This window comes from Diabrotica virgifera, chromosome 3 (assembly GCF_917563875.1).
Source record: "Diabrotica virgifera virgifera chromosome 3, PGI_DIABVI_V3a".
Classification (NCBI taxonomy): Eukaryota; Metazoa; Arthropoda; class Insecta; order Coleoptera; family Chrysomelidae; genus Diabrotica; species Diabrotica virgifera.
This window is the reverse complement of record NC_065445.1, coordinates 23,355,066-23,372,989: the sequence shown is the minus strand read 5'-3', so window position 1 is coordinate 23,372,989 and position 17,924 is coordinate 23,355,066. Positions and strand designations below refer to the sequence as shown.

At 33.4% G+C, this 17,924-nt stretch overlaps 1 protein-coding gene across 1 annotated transcript in view; it reads right to left on the bottom strand.

Moving 5' to 3' along the window:
- Positions 1 to 6,921, bottom strand: part of LOC114349521 (ATP-binding cassette sub-family D member) — a 276,122-nt gene extending 269,201 nt beyond the window's left edge. The window contains exon 1 of the mRNA XM_050646369.1: positions 6,552 to 6,921. The gene's annotated coding sequence lies outside the window, so the exon portion shown is untranslated. The remainder of the gene's footprint in view (positions 1 to 6,551) is intronic.
- Positions 6,922 to 17,924: the final 11,003 nt, after the last annotated feature.

Here is a 17,924-nt window from a genome sequence, read left to right as displayed (position 1 = left end):
AACAAGAATAACACCTTACAGAACCACCTATATTCTCTAGATTTTCGAGTGACAATCTGCGAGATTTTATTAAGAATCCTAATATAACTTAGACAATTTTAACATTGAGACTGAGAAATATCACTGCCACAAACAATGTGTAGAACGATGTGTCAAGCTTGTGACACAAGCTTCTCTAGCAGTTTGTGGAGCGTATTCGAGGGATGGATTTATAAAATCTCGAATTGATTCCAGAAAAACTATGCCTCACTTTAATGCTAAATCGGAAGACATCTTCGAATAGAATGCTTTTACCACATTTCTTTGTAATATTTATATACTTAATTTTGTACTTTGCTTTATATTTATTTTAGTATTAAAAAACTTGGGTGACGTCAGGGAGACGGATAAGTTAGGCTCTTTTGTTATAAAAATAATGTTTTAGTATACTTTTCTTAAGTAAAATTTTTAATTGCCTTGTAAAACCAGAAAATGTTTTCCAATTTAAACCGAATTTATTTATTTAAGTTCTATAAGGTATCACATTTCCCTTACAAAAGAAATTCGCATATTAATGTATTTTTTCTAATTTCTAGTTGCCGTGGGGGCAGAAAATATTTTTTTATTTCAACGCAATTTTACTAAAATACTAAATAGTGTGTTAGGCAACTTTTGTGAGCTATTACATTTTCGTTTCGAAATACAAATTTTTTTCGTCTGTTAACATTTTTTCAAAATTTTAAATTGTCTTGGGGGGGCAGAAGATATTTTCCAATTTCGAAAAAATTTTACCAAAATACTTAACAGTTGATTGGGCAACTTTTGTGAGAAATTACTTTTTCATCGCAAAAAAAAATTTTTTTCGCCTATTTCGATGCACCCTAATCTACAGTATTCCGTCTTCCGTCTCAACAGATTTTTCACAACTCAAATTTCTCAACCTTCTACATGTAATAAGGAATCAAAAGATGCAATTGTTGAAATTTATTGGTATTTTTCCTTTACTTGTAATTACTCATTATCGATGAAGTTGGCCATGATCAAGGCCTTTCTTATTTTGTTTGCTGATGTGAGTGAACATGGCCAACCTTCCCACTGATATCAAGGTCTTAATGGTCTGAGTGTAAGCATTTATCAAGTGCTCACTTCTTAATTTAAAATATGCAAAAATATGTTTGTTTATTAAAAAACTGTTACATACAAAATGTTAATAGACCTGGATCTCGCGTACCAAAAAAAAGTTGATTATTAGCAAGCTGGAAATTTTTTAATAGCTTAACGGTGTCTAGTCGGACAAACTTTGATGTACGGGAACACTGGAATAGGGGAAGTTTTAATTCTGTTTAAAAATTTGGAACGTCAGACGAAAACGTTCCATGTATTTTGTCGGACAGAACTTCCAATTGATTTGTTACCATTTCATTAATTTCTCATGCAAAAATAAGAATGGTGTTTATCACCAACTGGGCATTTTAATAACTCCGGGAATAGCACGAAGAACATGTCAAATGACAGGAATCATTGGTTAGTAATAGCAGTCTGATTTTTGCATGAGAGTTTAATGAAAGGGTAACAAATCAATTGGATGTTCTGTCCGACATAATACATGGGACGTTTTCGTAATCTGACGTTCCAATTTTTTAAACTGTTCCACAATTATTAAAACTTCCCCTGTTCCAGTGTTCCCGTACATCAAAGTTTGTCCGACTTAGACACCGTTAAGATATTAACAAATTTTCAGCTTGCTGTTAATCAACTTTTTTTGGTACGCGGGATTCAGGCCTATACTATAACTGTTAAAAACTATTAAAAAAATTAACAAAGTCAACACAATTCTTACTAAACCAGTCCTAGATTAAGGGTACTAGAATTAACCAGTAATATTTATTGACCGGTTTTAATGGGGTCAGTCTGTAGATTCATTTTATTACTTTGATTTTTTTTGCATATTATAAGATAAAGATACCGACTGTGTGGAATTTCAGAATGACATCAACGTAAACATTAACATTATTAAATTAAAAGAACAGTCGCAAAATTCACAACAGAATGTTGTGAATGTTGTAAATGTTGTGAACAAGAGGCCGTAGGGCAGCGGTCCGCAACCCTGGGGTCGCGACCACATGTGGGGTCGCGAAAGATCTTTATGGGGTCGTCAAAAAAGTAAAAAAGTCAACAAGGTCCTGTACTTATCGAATTTTATTAAGGTTTATGCCTAAAATATAACCTCTCTTTACTTACACAATTTCACAATGTCCTTAAAACGGAGAGAATCGAAAATAGTTACGAATGTGCGTCCTGTCCAATCCCGCCCGTCACTGAGATTGCACCTCACGTAAGCTTTGTTCACTGTATGATTCACCCTGAAGCCCTTGCAGCAAAACATTTGCAACCAGATGTAAATAAAGTGTTGGAACAAGTCGTAACAATAATAAATTTTATTAAAGCTCGCGCATTGAACAGTCGCTTTTTCACAATAATGTGTCGCGAATTGGGATCAGAATACGAAAATCTACTGTTATATACGGAGGTCAGGTGGTTATCGCGAGGAAAAATACTCCAACGTGTATTTGATCTCAAAGATGAAATCAGAATATTTCTACTTGAACGGGAACCAAAGCTAGCGGAATATTTCTTGAATGAAAATTGGCTGGCAACAGTTGGCTATCTTTCAGACATTTTTGAAAACAATGTAAAGCTCGAAGAAGAAATTAAAACCAAAATCATCATGCATCTTTCAAGCCTTAAGCAAGACTTGGTAATACGATTCCCAGATACGTCACACGGCGACCAATGGATAATTAATCCATTCACTTGTGATCTGAACACTGTGAAGATGAACTTTCAAGAAAAGGAGCAGCTGATCGATTTATTGTCCGATGAAAGCCTTCGATCTATTTTCAAAACCAGGATCTATCCAAGTTCTGGATAATGATGGAAAAGGAATATCCACTGTTATACAAAACATCTCTGCTGAAATTGCTGCCATTCGCTTCTACATATCTGTGCGAGACAGCTTTCTCCACATTGACTGCTATAAAAACAAAATATCGCTCCAGACTTAACGTAGAACCTGATTTGAGGGTGTCTCTTTCTGATAATATATCACCAATAATTAATATACTGTTAATATACTCATAAAATGTTAAAATAATTGCTTGTCTCATTTAATACCATCATAAATATGATGTCAAATGCTCTAATATTACTTTCCAAAATAAATAAACTCTTCAACATAATTTACGAAATAAAAACAGCTAAGTACAACATGGATGATAATAATTGAAGTTTTACCTTAATTTCGTCCTAACCAACCCTTGCACTTGTTAATTTAGTGATTTTTTTTTCTGGAGTCGCTCATAACTCTTTTTTTAATTTTGGGGTCGCAATATCAAAAAGGTTGCGAATTGCTGCCGTAGGGTATAAAGAAAATGTGCGAAACCATGATCCATAGTCGTGGTCACAAAATATAAGAGAGTTGGTAGACACCAAAAAGAAAGCTTATCGAGTCTGGCTACAAACACAAAATCCAGAAGACTTAGTGCTGTTTCACATTATAAGAATTTTGAACGTGCGAGGGATTTCTCGTGCCGTAGTTTTGTCGCACTTGTCCTTTTCACACAATAAGAATTGAGTCGCACGAAGATATTTTGCTGTGCTGTTTGGTATATTATTTTTATTTACACTTTGTGGCTAAGGTAGGTACATGATACGATGTCGGGTATGTATTATTACGATGTATGGGTACATTATGTACGACAAATGGGTATTTTTTGTCCATACTTTTGTCCTCATGTACTGTAATGCGTATTTAATTCATTTGCAATTTTTATTTTGCCAGTTATTATTTCTTATGTGTTTAATTAAAAGCCTTAATTTGTTTTTATAATCGTTGTTCTACTAAGTTATTTGTAAGATCTTGGATTAGCTCATCTAATTAGCTCATACAATCTATGTAATAAACTATTCTAAATGGGAAATAAGCCACAACTGAACTAAAAAAATGATTTTATTAACGTTTCGACATCCGATTTGGGCGTCGACGTTAATAAAATTATTTTTTTAGTTAAATTGTGGCTTATTTCCCATTTAGACTAGTTTATTATAAAAATTCCACAAGGAAACAGCTTCAGAACAACATTACAATCTATGTTTTTCATGTACAGAATTTAAAAGACCCTCTGTCATCCATTCATTTTTAAATGTTGTTCCCCTCGTTTTAAATGTTGTTTTTAGATAATTTCACACAAGACGTGACCACAGCCCTACTCCAGTTTTCACCGAGTTGTTTACCCTATAAACTAAATATAATTTCGTAGAATAAAAGGTATATTTTATATGGAGCGAAATCAAATTATAGCGTTGTGTTTACTTTATCGTCGAAGAAAGAGAAATAAGAGAAACCGGTTTTTTTCTTTATCACCTAATTCGTCAAATTAATTAATTCAATATTAATCAGTGTATATCAATCAGTATTGTAACCATTTTTTGGATTGGTAACGTTGCACAGTGGTGAAATTTGCCGAAAACCTGGCCAAAATGCAAAAATTTAAGTTTATATATTCCGAGAAAATTTATATAAATCTTGCTCTGTAGGTTTCTGAGGATCATAAACGGCCGTTGAGGGTAGAACAATACAAACATATCACATATTTATATTAGTGTAAAGTTGGGATTGAACGAAAGCGGACCGAATAAAATTAAAGTGTGTTATACAATTGAGGCATTGTTAGGTTTTCGTTTAAAACTATAGACGTAGGTATATTATTTTGTTATTTCATAGTGGATGCTATTTCTGGAGGTAAGTGGAGTATTAATATACTTTTTAGATTATTTTTCCTAATATAAACTTTATTTACAACATATTTTTTTGGACAATGGCAATGTTTTGAAGATAGTTATTCAAATCAGAGTGAGCAAAAGATTTAAGCAAATAATATTTTAACATGATTCTCACAGCCTTACCTCATTCCCCATATCTTCCACGATTTTTGAAAAAAGTCACACTCTTTTGTTACGTAAAATTTGAAGTTTTCGATATGGAATTCTAATTCAAAATAACTCTATACACTGAGGCTGAAAGCATTTGAGTCGATCGCATTCACGAGAAATTTTTTAGAGAACTAATCGGCAGCAAATATTTTCTTAACGATTTTCTGTCTGGAATTTTTTGTGAGGATATTTTGTCTGGAATTTTTTGTGAGGATATTTTGTCTAAATAATTTGTGGATATTATTTGCCCGGGATTTTTTGTGGGGATTTTTTGTCCGGAGATTATTTGTCCGGGGATTTGTGGGGATTTTTTGTCCGGGGATTTTTTGTCCAGGTATATTTTGTGGGGATTTTTTGTCCGGGATTATTTGTCCTAGTTTCGTCCTAGCGTTATGACGTCACAAAATCGACATTCCGGCCATTAAAGAGAAGCTAACCATCATAATAAAATTCATCAGGTGAAGTGTGCCTCACCACCTTCTACTATCACGAGCCGCCCCTGCAAATTAACCCCTTTAAAGGGATGAAAATGGAGGTTCCGGGGCGAAATTTTTTAAGAAAAAGTTAGTAAAAAAAATACCAAGTTTCTTGTAAAAGGTATATATTAAAATACCCTAAATAAGGGTCACAATACAAAACGTTTTCGGATTAAGGAATCCATCATCAGTGTTTAAAAGCCAAAATTTGCATGCCTGAGCCACCAAAATCCATTTTGGCCATTGAAATCCAATATGTGAGGTTTTCTCCAAAAAAAGTTCCAACCACGTGGAGAGAGTCCTGTGTTGCCCTGGGTAACATCCAGGTTTATCTATACCATCCAATGAATTTTATATAAATATGTAAAACATCCTTATTATTTACATTTAAAGGGTTTTTACCCGATACATTTTGGTGGCTCAGGCATGCAAATTTTGGCTTTTAAACACTGATGATGGATTCCTTAATCCGAAAACGTTTTGTATTGTGACCCTTATTTAGGGTATTTTAATATATACCTTTTACAAGAAACTTGGTATTTTTGTGATTTATGGTATACAGCCAGCTACAGGAAGTTTATTTTCCTCCTGGAAAAAGTTAGTCTTATAATAAGTAAGCACCTTTGATATACCAAAAAAAAGCGTCCAGTTTGCGAGGTTTTTGGACTGCACCTGAAGTTAAATAACTTAACCTAAATGTTACACCCTTATAACTGTTATTTACAAACATCAGCCTGCATCTCGATAGTAAACATTTTTAGAAGACAAATTGCGCAATCTACATAACATAATCTTTTTATAGTACATAATATAGCTGTTAGAGTTTATTTATATGAAATATTATATTTAAATAATATATACAGCGTTTGTCTGGTCGTTAGATACATCCTAAAATCCTAAGATTATGACATAATAGTTCTATAAAAACTCAGCATCCGCTATAAAATGTGTAAAAAAGATATCTAACATGTTATAATAACAATAATTGAATAGGTATACAGGAAATCTAAGACAGGATAACCTCCAAAGCAAAATCTCCCAAGATTTACAAATGCTTGAACTTGAAAACTTAAATGTAAACACAAACAAAACAGATCCACCTACCTTATTGAATATAAACAGCACCTAAACTACACTATAAAGTGAAGAACCTCACTCACTTTGTGTCTGTATTCGACCGAAGGTTTTAGCAATGGTAATTCTGCAAGGAATAATTGGAATAATAAAATACAAACACGGCCAGTATCGATTTTGGCAAGGTCGACAATAATTACACCAAACACTGAAATCTCGAGATTACCTGAGAACGTCGATGTATAAACCGAGAATGAAAACAAAAGTGTCTGTACAAACCAAAATACTATCTAAACAACAAACTGACCGGAGGAGACAGTATTCTGACTGAAGAATGTTACTCTGCTCGTTTTGTGTGAATAGAATGAATAAAGCAAAACAAAAATTGGAACGAGGTAGTGGAGCGGGTATCTCACATCTCACTCGGACTCGGTCGACGCGCTGCTGGTGGAACGGAATTGGTGGGGATGTAACAGCACCATCTCTGTTGTGATTCTATTCTCTACTGAGTGAGAGGTGGGAAAGGGCTCGGGAGATTTCAGGTCTATTTTCGTTGAATGGGGAAGTTATTTATTTATTTATTTATGCGTACAATAGGCTTTTAAAACCTAGGGCATTTTTACAAAGGGCAAACATAATCATACGGTTAACTCATTAAAATTTATTATTTAAAAAAAAACTTAAACTTAACCCTCTAAAGCAAGAAACCCATTATGAACGGCCAGCACGGCACAGCCCGGCACGGCACAGCACAGGCCGGCCCGTCCAAAAACCCATTTGTAACGGCCAGCGCGGCACGGCACCGGAAAAATGATCATTTGCCATAAATGATAATGTATTTTTATTAATAAAATATATACAGAGAGGGGCTAAATTATCGAATAAATTCATTTTCTCTAAAATGGACGGCTTTGGAAGAAAATACCAAAACAGGTCGATTTTTACTTTTAAATTATAATTTTTTGGCATATACAGTGGAACCTCGATTATCCGTCACCTCTGTTAACCGTCAGGGTTCATTAAGTTATATTGTATACACAAGTAAAAATTGAGTCATCAATTCATTTTGTTTGAGCATTGCGATAAGCCAAACGAAATGCATTGAAATGTACACGTGCAGTTATACCATCAACGCATTTTTTTATGTAAATAATTTTTGTTCTTATTCAGGGCTCTGGATTAAATTTCAATTTAAATAGGTAATGATAAATGATACCATACTTTTAGAGTTCTATTTTTAGAATCGCAAGCCGAAAATAAAAATGTACATCACACAAATTATTAGTTAATATCTGTGTGTCACCATAACAGTATGATTTTTATTTTTTTAATGTTCTGTTAACCGTCTTCTCGATTATCCGTCATACCCTTGGTCCGGTGCCCTGACGGATAATCGAGGTTCCACTGTATTTCATACTAGAGACGTCATTCATCTGAGCTTAATGATGTAATCGATGATTTTGTTAAATGGGAATAGGGGTTGTGTGGCATCTCATTTGAAAGGGTGTTCAATCCTCTATTCAGTAATATAAACAATAATATCATTATTTATACAGGGTGGCCAAAACAATAATTTTTAAATTACATTAATTGACGCAAAAAGAAGAATGTATGTAATTTATTTAACTCAAAATACATTGTACTGCTGTCAGTAAATAGAAAAAAATGTTTATTTCACAAATAAACATTTCGTTTCACTTAAATTAAATCACAAACAGCCTCCCACCTACCTCTTGACAGTTTGAACATTTAATTTAAGCGAAAAGCAATGTTTTTTGCCAAATAAACATTTTTTTCTATTTTCTGACATCATTAGAAAGTATTTTGAGTTAAATAAATTGCATACATTCTTCTTTTTTCGTCAATTAATTTAATGAAAAAAGTATTTTTTGGCCACAAATGAGATGCCACACGACCCATATTCCCATTTAAAATAATCATAGATTACGTCATCACGCTCAGATGGATAACGTCACTAGTATGAAATATATGCCAAAAAATTGTAATTTAAAAATAAAAATCGACGTGTTTCGGGATTTTTCTCCAAAGCCGTCCATTTTAGAGAAAATGAATTTATTCCATAATTTAGCCCATCTCTATATAGGAGAAAAATGTTATGTATTGTTTTAATTTTATTTTAGAAACGCATCATGTCATCTATGATATATTTTAAAAACTATCGTAAAATAAAAGTTTTAAAAGACATAAACTACACAATTTTAATGAATATGCATCATGTTAAAAAAACGAATTCATGGTTAAAAGATAATGTACGTACCTGTCCATTGATCAAAATGTTCGGATATTTGTACCCATGCATTGTCCTTTTTCTTGCTATCGTGATAACCTGGGTCCGATGCATCATACAAAAATGGGTATTCTCTGACACTCTCAATTAAAAGTTCGTCCATATTATTTCAAAAGAAACAACGCGCTTTCAATTAAAAAATCAACAATATAATATTTTATAACAATTATGACACACTGGCGCCGACTGGCCGTTCGACGGATTTTATTCTACTCGGAGAATTTCGGCCGTTCCGTTTGCGTGCTGGCCTGTGCCGGGCCGGGCTGGCTGCTCATAATGGGTTACGTTGCATTTAAAACTATACAAATGAATTTGGACTGTCCTGTGCCGTGCCGGGCCGTGCCGGGCTGTGCCGGGCTGTGCCGTGCTGGCTGTTCATAATGGATTTCTTGCCTAACTGGCACAGTGCCGGATCCAGGGGAGGGCGATTTGGGCGATCGGCCCTCCCTCTCAAACCAAGTTATATATAAAGATTATAAAAAGATTCCCATTCAACATATAAAAATTATCATTTAGCCAATCGGCCCCCCTCCTGACGATACTGGATCCGCCACTGAACTGGCAAGATTCTAAAAATCATTCTATTTGGCTGGGTATTTTTTCAAGTATAATAATGTGTTAAGAAACCTAGAAATGCTATGAAAATTTAATTATCAATTTTGCAAGCAACAAAAAATGCTAAAGACATTAAATTTTACAGTATTTAATAGAATATATTTAAGTTATATATACATTGTAAGAAATTGACTACTTATAATTTGTGTTTGTACCCCCTGCTAATAACTCTTAGTAGTTGATGCAGGGTCATTTTTCCCTGAAAAGTGCTTTGTTTGTTCGTTATTTCACGTTGAAATATTCGATATGAAATTGAACAAATAAGAACAATTTTTCATGAGCCACAACTTTCCTTTTACTGTGTTGATAGACTTCACGAATATGTTCAACCTTTTTTTTTTGTTAAGCTACATTAGCTACATAAGCTACATTTTTGCTAAAAATATTTTTTCGATAATTTTTTGATAATTTATTTAATTCGATAAAATACTTATTTTTTGAGCTATTTGCGAAAAACCGCCTGAATACGTGGTTTTTTTTTGTTGAAAAATAAACATTTTCACTCGTAGGTCACTTGAAAAGTATTGACTTAGATAAAAAAGCTCTATAGAACAAAAGTTGCTTATAATTAGTCAATGTATCCATTTCCGGACTTATTCGAAACGTATATTTTTCACCCTCGATAAGGGGTGACTTTCACCTCCCAAGTAAAAGCAACCGACGGGACAACTCCAACTTTGAAGTGGAGAATAAGTAGAATCTAAATCCAAATTGCCAAGCAAATACGTCGTGACGCTGATAATTACACTCCAAAACAGTCATTTACTGGGCTATTAGTGTATTCGTGCACTGCTTATGACAACTTACATTTTTCATCTTTATTGGTATAGAATAAAATAAAAAGAAAATTAATAAACCACTATATTATTACATAGTATTATTCTATGAGATGAACAACTTTCTTCGTGCACTACTATCAGCGAATATATCTACAATTTTATTAATACATGCATACACTACATACATACGATACATTGTATCATCTGATGGGCAACTTTATTTTCAATACTGCATTACTTAAAAAACGTTGCCTGTGTATGCGCACAATAATATAACAATAACACATTTTTACATTTATTAGACGACAAGATGGGGCCCCTGACATATTGCCCCCCCCCCCTCCCCGCAAGCTTCATGCTGCGGGGGCCTTTGTTACGCCCCTGTCACTCTCTTTCATTAGCCACGTACTTTAACGTTTCATGCTAGTGTACTATTCGTTAAAAAATACTTAATTCCAAGATTGCTTATAGTCCATGTGGTAAGACCGCTCCCATCTGAAAAAAATTCTGATTCGGTTTCTTTGTGGTTTCTATTCGAAATTGTCCCTTTTAAACAAATCTGAAGGGTGCCGGGCGGAATTTTTGGGCAGAAATTGTTTAAACAATTTTTTTAAACAAAATTTTTTTAAACAAATACAAAATATCACGTTTTTTTGCTCTGAAATATATATATTTTTAGGTTTTTTGGGTCATTCTAAACCAGAAAGGTATCTTGTAATTTTTCTCAAAAATTGATGGTTTTCGAGTTACAAGCGATTTAAAATCTGAAAAATGCGAAAATACGCATTTTCTAGGCTTAAAAACTCATATTTAGATTAGTATTTTTGAGGTTGCCAGATACTTAAATTGAAGAATAAACATTCAGCTTCAAGAGTCTGAAGAGTGATCGCGTCTAGCCTTAATTTATACCGTTGTTTTTTAATTGTTAAATATGCGTGTTTATCCGATTTTTTTGCCGGTGCGGCGCGCTCTATTTCCAAAATCTCCTATTTTCCTCCGAACAATATTTTTTCTAGATTCTTTGGGATATTCTAAATAAAATAAGTTTCCTAAGATTTTTCTCAAAAGTTTATAGTTTTACAGTTATAAGCGATTTAAAATCCGAAAAATGCCAAAAAACCGCATTTTCGGATTTTAAATCACTTATAACTTTAAAACTGTTTACTTTTGAGAAAAATATCAAGAGACTTATTTTATTTAGAATATCCCAAAGAATCTGGAAAAATATATTTCGGAGGAAAATTGGAGATTTTTGAAATAAAGCGCGCCGCACCGGCAAAAAATTGAATGAACATGCATATTTAACAATTAAAAAACGACGGTTTATATTAAGGTTAGACGCAATGACTCTTCAGAATCTTGAAGCTGAATGTTTAAAATTCAATTTAAGTATCTGGCAACCTTAGTCCTGTCGCCAGGGGGGGTACAACGGCCTCCTTAATTCAGATGGACTTACCCAAGTTTTTTTTATATATTTTGACCCGCAGAATACGAATTTTTTGGGTAACAGTTGATCCGGATGTCGATAAGATTGTTATAGACAAAGAACTTGAGGAATTACATAACAGCGATTTCTCGCAAAAAAAACATCTTTTTGTATTTTTTGGGTCATTTTAAGCAAAAAATATTCCTACAAGTTTTTTCGTAGAATGCATAGTTTTCGAGATAAACGCGGTTGAACTTTCAAAAAATCGAAAAATTGCAATTTTTGAACCCGAATAACTTTTGATTAAAAAATAAAGTAGCAATTCTGCTTACCGTATTTGAAAGTTTAAGTCAAATTATATCGGTTTTGATTATTTGCATTGCTAGAAATTTATTATTTTATTGTTAAACAAAGCTATAAGCACCTAGTATGTGAGTGATATTTTCAATGATTTCTCATTTAAAATCGAACGAGTAGGTAGAGTAGCTACGAGTGCAAGCGAGGCAATTTCTACGTAGCATGCGTTAAAACGCATGTATTAGGCACGAGAAACACTATGTGTTTATAGATTAGTTTAACAATAAAAAAATTAATTTTTAGCAATGCAAATAATCAAAACCGATATAATTTGACATAAACTTTCAAATACGGTAAGCGGAATTGCTACTTTATTTTTTAATCAAAAGTTATTCGGGTTCAAAAATTGCAATTTTTCGATTTTTTGAAAGTTCAACCGCGGTTATCTCGAAAACTATGCATTTTACGAAAAAACTTGTAGGAATATTTTTTGCTTAAAATGACCCAAAAAATACAAAAAGATGTTTTTTTTTGCGAGAAATCGCTGTTATATAATTCCTCAAGTTCTTTGTCTATAACAATCTTATCGACATCCGGATCAACTGTTACCCAAAAAATTCGTATTCTACAGGTCAAAATATATAAAAACAACTTGGGTAAGTCCATCTGAATTAAGGAGGCTGTTGTACCCCCCCTGGCGACAGGACTACCTATCAAATACTAATTTAAATATGAGTTTTTAGGCCTCGAAAATGCGTATTTTCGCATTTTTCAGATTTTAAATCGCCTATAACTCAAAAACTATCAATTTTTAAGAAAATTTACAAGATACCTTTCTTGTTTAGAATGACCCACAAAACTTAAAAATATATGTTTTGAAGCAAAAAACGTGATCTTTTGTATTTGTTTACAAAAATTGTTTAAACAATTTATGCCCAAAAATTCCGCCAGCCACCCTTTAGATTTGTTTAAAGGGGACATTTTTGAACAATAATCCGCAAAGAAACCGAATCAGAATTTTTTCCAGACGGGAGCGGTCTCACAACATGGACTATTAGATATAATTTACTAAATTATCGAATAATTGCGAAAATTACCCGCAATTTTCGTGGCTTTGTAAACAGTTTTATCTCAAACGTACTTTCTTGCGGGCACAAATTGGACTAATATGAAGAAAGTTCATAATTTATGAAATAGTAAACTAGTACGTAGAGATTCCGACCTCTACGGTCGAAGTGAAAGAAGTTACCAGTGCAAGTGCAAATAGATATTGCACTTTCTTCGTTCTTATCTGGAATTTTTAGCCGATTAACTCACTTTGGAAACCTGTATAGAAGTGCATGGAAATCAAATACCCAGGTACGGACCAAAGACAATAATTTAGAGAGCATCATGTTATTAAGCATTTAACAAATCGAACTTAAACAATTAAAAAATTTGAAGAACAACGAAGAATGGCAGACAAAATATGCAGAAGAAAGAAGAGGAGATACGAAAACGACCAAATACTAAGAATGGAGGAAGTTTTCAATCCGGGTGATACTAGAGAAGCATATATGTAAGTTCCTGAAATAACTCGGAGAGGGATACAAACCACGCACTAATCTTTTTAGAAATAGTTAAATAAATTATTATCAGCAATAAAAATAGGTTGAAAAAACTATTTCGAGGGTCTACTAACAGAGTAAGTACAAACAAACACAGCGCGTGCAGTACCTGATATCGAGATAACAAAAGATCAGAACCAGAATAGGGGAGAGTCGGCTAATGGTGCGCGCCGGGTAATTGTGCGCATCAATGTTTCTAATCTCCTATTTAATAAAATTGCAAAAACTATATTGTCTGCCATCTAGTAGGAACTGCCATATCTATCCGACACAAACGAACGTCGAGAGATACTTTGGCAGTTATCGTTTACATGTTTTCGCGTGGTTTGATATTGTTTGTCTATCTGAGAAAATAAGCGATAACTTTTTTTCTTGACAGAAATATAGTTTAAATAGTACTTATATCCTTTATTTATTTATCATTTGAAACACTGATTGTCATTTGAAATTTTACCAAATTTCGAATTCCAATTCCATGTTGAAAACTTCAAATTTTACATGACAAAGGATCGTGAGTTTTTTTTTTAAAATCGTGGAAGATATGGGGGAATGAGCTAAGGCCCCTTTATCATGACAGACGCTTGGTAACGCGCGATTACAACTACATACATTTTACTTGAGACTGTTCACATGCCAACGAGCGTTTTAATGACCTAAAACGCACGTTAGCATGTGAACGACCTTAAGTAAAATGTATGTAGTAGGGATGTTCACAAAAAATTAAAAAGTCATTTCAAACATGTAAAACGATTAAGAAACACCCTAGGAATAATTGTCCAAAATTTCAACAAAATTGAAAAAGCCTTTCTATAAAAAATCTTTATTAGAAATCTAGCATTATTTTAAATTTCAAGAACGCTTCTCTATTGGCCTGACGTCACTAGTTACATACCCCAAGCGCGCGCCATTCTCATAGTGTTACTGTTTACCTGTTTGACGTTTCAGGTCATTTTATTTTGTTCTCTTCTTGTTTTATCAGGGTTAAAGTGGAGTTTTATAGTGAATTTGTTTAGTTTAAAGTGGATAGACTGTTTGTAAGGACATATTTTGGGTTTTACAAAAATAAACAAATAAAATGGAAGAAGGTTTTCAGAAAGCCGATTCGTATAAACTACCGACTGTAGTGTAGATGTAACAATGGTGTATGATTTATTGGCATCTTGTAAAAAAATACATCTACCACAGCTTTACTGAGTGTATATTCCATATAATTTTCCATGTCTTCTTTAAGCTAAAAAAATAAATGCTTAATACTCCACAAAAAAATAGAGAAAGTTGTGTGCATGCATTGTACGCATGCATATTGTATACATACATTGGCTGGTTATTACTTTACCTTGGTTAGGTGCATTAAAAATATTTTTATTCTTCTTTATGTGCCTTGTCCGTTGTGGACGTTGGCTATCATCATGGCAATTTTAATTTCATTTGAGGCGTTTCTAAATAACTCGATCGATTTTTGTCCAAATCATTGGCGTAAGTTTTTAAGTCATGAGTGTCTTTTCTTCCGGGTCCGCGTTTGCTCTCTATTTTACCTTGCGTTATCAGTTGGAGTATACGATATTTATCATGCCTCATGATATGACCGAAATATTTAAGATTTCGTTTCTTAATTGTAAAAGAGATTTCTTTTTGTTTTCCCATTCGACGCAATACCTGTACGTTGGTGTGGGTCGCCCAGGATATTTTGAGGATACGTGGGTACACCCACATCTCGAATGCCTCTAGCTTTTTCATTAATGTTTCCATTATTGTCCAGGCCTCTGCGCCATATAGCAAGACCGGAAATAATAACATTTTAGCAACCGCATTTTTAGTGGGAGAGATATTATGTCGCAATGGGTGAAAATATTTCTCATGCATGTTGTTAAATGTTGCTATGTCCTTTTCAACTCTAGATCTTATTTCGGTTGTTTCGTATTTCGAGTTGACAACTGTTCCAAGGTAAAAAATATTTTTGAACTTGGGTATTATACATTTTCATTTCAACCAATCTTTTCACTAAATTATTAATGATTTTAATATAATATAAAGTCACACCTACATCCACATGTAGTTATTTCAAGGTTTACTTTTACTGTATGCATTATTAGAATCCCGTTTTTAGGAATATCCCAATTTAAGGAATACAAATTTGAGGTCCCGAAACTTTTTCATTTACTCTTTAAGGGGGTAGGTGCAAAATCTTGGTCCAATGCTATTTAAATTCATTAATTTTTTTCGAATCCTGAGAAAACTAATAAGTATTTTTGAAAAATGTAAATGCAGAAAGAACAATTACATTATTACCAAGGGCCGAAAGTCTCTGGAAAACTTCTATAATGTTTATTTTATTAAGTTAGTTCTTTAAGTTAGTTATTTTAAGTTCTAGCTGCAACAAACCATTCCTTTTTCTGTTTTAAATTGGCTGGAACGGTAATAAAAATCTTGTCAGAACTGTTTTTTGATGTATTTACACACCCAGGAACAAAACACCACTTATTTGGCTTTATTTTTAATAATTAAATACGTAAAAAACTGCGCACATTCAAATACACTGAATAAATAAGTATACAAAACTAGTCGTCGATCAAAGACGTTACGACTGCTGACGTCACAGACCGTAGCCTCGCTGCAGGGTACCGTTTTTCTAGCCTCCAAGAAAATCAACATTATGAACTCATTTATCTTAAAAAATATACATTTTTAAACAGTTTTATGATTGTTACGTTTTTATATACCTTGTAATCTATTGAATTTAACTGTATTTAAAAATTAGTGAACATCCCTGTTGTAATCGAGCCTTATCAAAACGCGTGTTATCAAGCGTCTGTCAAGAGAACGGGACCTTAGCTCATTCCCCATATCTTCCACGATTTTTGACACTCTTTCACACTCTTTTGTCATGTAAAATTTGAAGTTTTCAGCATGGAATTGGAATTCGAAATTTGATAAAATTTCGGGAAAACTTTTAGAGAACTATTCGGCAGCAAATATTTCTTGGAGATTTTTTGTCCGGGATTTTTTGTGGGGATTTTTTGTCCGGAGATTATTTGTCCGGGGATTTTTTGTCCGGGGATTTTTTGTTCAGGGATAATTTGTGGGGATTTTTTGTCCGGGATTATTTGTCCGGGGTAAAAGGTATGTATATTTTAATATATTTAATTTTTAAAATATACCTTTTACAAGAAACCTAGTATTTTTGTGATTTATGGTATACAGCCAGCTACAGGAAGTTTATTTTCCTCGTGGATTTTGATTTTTAATACATTTTTCAAATTATTCACTTCAAAACATGCCCCTAATAAATCTGTTGTGTAAATATCTTTGTTGATATTGGTAGAAAGAAATTATTAACCAATGCTGTGTATAATAATTATTTAAAGCTACTTCTAATATTTCTTTCACTATCTTTCACTGTGCCACAATGTAATCCCTACAATTATACCAAATACTTACATAGACCTACCAATTATTTTTTTTTAAGTTTACAAACTGAATTATATAACAGTATATGAAAGTTTTGTCGATTTTAACATACGAGTCGAGGTATAATATAGATTTGCATTTTGAATGTAACTCGTCACACCGACAGAATTCGAGTGAGATACACATAGCGGAAAGAAAACGAAAGTTTAAGAGGTCGTTAACCATTGTAGGCCGGTTGTTTCTGGTTTTAAACTGTCCAAATACCATATACGCCAAAATAAATATTCTTCTTTAGGTATAGTAGTACCAGCAGCTATCTAAAGGCACGTATCCACTGAGCTCCGCGCTCCCTGCAACTGCTCCAATCAATACAACATGCCCTCCTCTTGGTAGGGGAGCAAAGTATGCTAAATGTGCAGTCACTCGAGCATTATGGGGACCTATTGGGTTGTGAAGAGTAGGTCCTAAAACCAAAAAAAATTAAGAAAAGTTTTCCATTTTAGTGGGGACTCTCCATTTTTAATTTAATTTTCCATTTCCAACAATCGTTTTTTCCGATTATAGCGCCATCTATCCATAATTCGAAAAAATGTCTCGAATAGAAGTTACTTATTTTTACGTAAGGAATCCAAATCTGCAATAAAAAATGGGGGCCGCCATTTAAGTTTTTAAAGTAACCCCCCACCCCCCTCCGTGGTAAGTCGTGTTTGGTATCATTCGATAGATTTTTGAAAAATATTGAGCACGTATTTTGTAGTTTTTCGATCTGTCATTCATTTCGCGAAATATTCGCTTTTTTCTTGTGAAACTTTAGGACTCGCCCATTTCCTTACGCCCAGCTCAAATCGTCAGATTATTGAAATATACAGTAAGGTCTCGCTTTATGCGGTGGATACGTTCTACAGAAAAGCGCATATAAAAAAATCGCATAAAAAAAGACTTTACTTGCATTGAAAAAGTAGG